Consider the following 4146-nt stretch of genomic DNA (forward strand, 5'->3'; position numbering starts at 1 on the left):
TTTGTGGTATTGATGGCTTGTCATAAGAAGTAGGGGCTTTTTACCATGATGTCAGCTTTTTAACGTATGTCAGAAAAACGCTTGTGAGACTCGAAGTTGCACTTCAGGAAAGTAGTGTGCAGAAAAGCAATAAACAGTTTCATGTACCATTTCAGGAAACTGAAATGTTTTGTGGAACTGCACTCGGCCCGTACGTAATTTGTTGACTTTACTGCGGTTAATGTGGTTTCCACTGCAGAGGTTTCTCCCCTAAATAAAGCCCCATATGTGTGCTCCCTCTTCATTAAACCGATAGCAAGGTCACCAGGCGCCAAGTATACAAGTGTGGCCTCAGAGGAGTTACCAATGCATTGAGTTCATCTCTCCTTTATATCCTGGAGCCCACCGCACATTGGCTTTGTGTACCACTAAGGGCAAACTGTAAACAATACATCCATATATATATATATTAAAATCATATTCACATCCTACCATTACCCAATACCCTTGGGCAGTGTGCAGGGGGTGGTGTGTTTGTGTTTGTGTGTGTGGTTGGGAGAGAGGGAGAGCGGGCAGGGGTAGGTGAGGGGGGAATAGTAGAATAAGAATCAGAGTGGAGGGGGGCCTAGTGTGAGCAGGCCGACTTTCTAATCATCCAGACACAGGGCAAATATACTCTGAGGGTGGTTAATGCTTTAACATCAAACTGATTTTTGTTCAGATTCACCAGCCAGGGAAGTAGCAGTGGGCAAGCCTTATCGACATGGCCCGAAATTGCTTGTGGTGCGTGACTAAATGTTTCTGGGGTAAACGTAGGAATGACCATGCAGTCAGCCATGATAGCCCCTTCAAGTCTTTCTCCCTCTCTCTCTGCTGTTCCTCCAATCACCCTCTGCCATATTACTAGTAATAATTCAGCTAACAGAATCTATATCAACCATTGCATTATTAAAAAATTGTGTTGTGTTGACTCAACTCTCTCTCTCTCTCTCTCTCTCTCTCTCTCTCTCTCTCTCTCTCTCTCTCTCTCTCTCTCTCTCTCTCTCTCTCTCTCTCTCTCTCTCTCTCATACAAACACACACACACACACACACACACACACACACACACACACACACAAATTAATTAAAAGGATACAGATCCCACCCATGACATGACATCAACACAAATGAGCCTAAACCTAAGCATTAATCACAACAAAATAGTTTAATAAATCCCGCAGTTAATGGTCCAGCCTGGTGATATAGCACTACTGGTAAAAAACACAACCATCGACCCTAGACCCCTGAGCATCTGCCACCACATTGTCGGTGCCTTTGATGTCTAATGCGTCGGCCTGAAGGAGGGGCACCTGCCCATCGGCCGTTGGTTTGGTTTCTGAAGAGAGTGCAGAAAAGTGGGGTGGGTATGATCAGAATGCACTTCAACAGGGACAGCAGAGCCCAAATTAAAGAGAGTGCCTCTTTCTTGATAACAATAGTTCAACTGGTGAGAATAAAAACTTCCTAGGAAAATATATTTGTTGTTCCATCCCTTGCCTATTGTCTTCATCACTGCCTCATCTCCTATATGGGTAGCGTCAACTCAGGAGTTTGAAAGGACGCATTACTCTGCATTATAAATGACCTAAAGTCTGTTTGTTCTTGTCATCTTTTTTTATATGCAGATGACTCTGTGCTGGTAGTTTCTCACAAGGATAAAAACATTATTGAAAGAACACGTTGCGCTGAACTTCTAAATGTTAGCAGGTGGATGTCTGACAACAGGTCATCACTTCACTTGGGGAAAAATTTGTCCATATTGTTTTGATCAAGACTTAGATTGAAAAAAGCCTCCGATTTTAAGGTCCACACAGGGATCACAATGGAAATAAGCCTTCAGGCTTTATGGTCTCATCCCTGACTATTCAAGTATTTTAATGTATGACCCAGAGTGCTGTTCATATTATATATCAAAATGGTCAAATAAAATCAATCAATCAATTACTCGAGATGCAGGTAGAAGTGATTTTACATTTTCAAAAGCTCCATGTCATGCCGCTGATCACACACAGTTGACTTTTGCCTTAAGCAAATCAGTTAAAGGGGCTAGAATGGTGGAGAAGTTTCTACAAAAACTTATGTAGTAGCCTACTACTAGGAAACACATTAATTCCCTCTTTGTGCTGGAATGGGTCTATTGCATTTTATAGCTCTGACCTTTATCATCTACAGGTCATCAACCCTGCCAAATAGGTCACTGTTGCTTTGCTAAATACATTTTACTTGCTAACCAAGTTGTTGGTAAGCAAGGTCTCTGCTAAACTGTCAAAATAAAGAAACAACAACCCTGTAGTCCTAAAATTACCCGCTTAATTAAACGTTTTAGGTAAGTGGTATATCTCAACCCTAACGGCATTATCAAGTAAGAGTATAAACCCAGTGTAGCAATGACCAGGCTACATGCCACCTTGGTGGCTTTTACTCTGCTCCACCATAACAAGGACGCAGGGTGGGTGATGGAACCGGTTAGTGTTATTGCATAGTTGGAGCATAATATACAGAGTAGAAGGTGTAACATGCTGCCATGTAAGAGATATCGCTGAGTGAGTGTGGTTTAACCTGGGCACATTGACTGCTCAAAGCACAAACAGGTGTGCCACCTCACCCAGCCCAAGAGTCCAATCAGTCTGCCTTAGTCCAGGTAAGGCTGCTTAAACCAGCCATCATCCACACACAGTCTCACACTGAGGTTGATCGAAATGCCCAGATCCCTTAGGCCCTTTGAGTTGAAGTAATCTGCTGATAGCTTTTCAGCAGGTCAAATTTACTGAAAAACATAGGAGGCCCTACCTGGTCCATGCAAACGTGGAAGATGGAACTATTCTGGTTTGTCGCATTGTTGACTTTGCAGTAGTAGTATCTAAAGTTTTATGTTAGGCCAAGGGAAATCTATATAACCATTGTTCATTCCATGTGGCACAAGAAGGTGTGTCAGGAATATATTAGCCTATTCCTGTTTGCTATCAACCAGCTGTGATTCTAAAGACCTAATGAAGTCAACGACCCACATAATTGACTCATTCGTAGCTCTCACCCCTCCCCTGAATTATCTGGGCTGGAAGAGGCCACCACTGTTTCAACACGCAGCAATGGTTTAAACTCTGTTAGCGCCTGCACCCCTGACCAGTAAAATCTGTAGAAGACTGAAGATAGCAGGGTTTTAACAAATTTCACATGGCAAGTTGAGTGGCATTTCGTCAATGTGGTGTTGCTATCAGCTAGTTTAGATCAGAAATCCACCTCAAAACAGAATTGGTGACACTTAACTGGCACCTTTTCAATGGTGAGGACTTGATCACCTGGAGTTATCTCCCACTTTGCCATTTGCACAAAACGGACACTTCATTTTGTCCTGTGAGTTCTGGAGTATTTCTTCATGCTTCATTCTTCTTGCAAAATCACAGGCTTTGTACAATCCTGTACTTAAGATCTCTAACATAGGCCTTAGTATTCTGCTGTGGATCTGGCCCCTTTTCATCCTCCAACAGAGCTAGGGGTCAACAAACATTTTGCCCTTTGATTCCTGCACAAAATATGACCTGATGAGGCCACACTGCTGGTCAGGAAGGATAAAATGGCTGAAAGATACTTTAAGGGATGGGTCATCCTTTTGATCTTTTTGTACCTCTTCCTGGGACACAGTGGACATAAACCTAATCAGCCTACCCTGACCATGTGGTGGAACGTGGAGGCTTGTGTTCACCATCACTCCCAGAAAGTGCTTCTGCTCGGCCATTCTAGCACTGCCTAGCTGCCTCCCTAGTCCCTGTGCATGCTTTATGTAATCTCTTTTCTGTCAATCCAACAACGGAGACATGGCTGACCCCGCTCGTGCCGGATTGAGTCATATGCTGAACCAAGTTCTTCTCTGTTTTGCTGTGCAGACAGAACTGAAGAGTCCGGTAAATCCAAGGGTGGAGGGGTTAGCCTTATCTCTAACAACAAATGGGGCAACACTAACAACCTTAAGTCTCTTTCTCTTCCTCTTTCTCTCTTGTCAAACATGGAACATCTGGTGATCACATGCCATCCATTCTACATTCCCGAGAGTTCAGCTTGGTCATCATCACAGAAGTCTACAAACCATTACCAGCCAACCCAGACCATCAGACTTACAGGATGTGTT

This window comes from Micromesistius poutassou (assembly GCF_964030765.1).
Source record: "Micromesistius poutassou genome assembly, chromosome: 9".
NCBI lineage: Eukaryota > Metazoa > Chordata > Actinopteri > Gadiformes > Gadidae > Micromesistius > Micromesistius poutassou.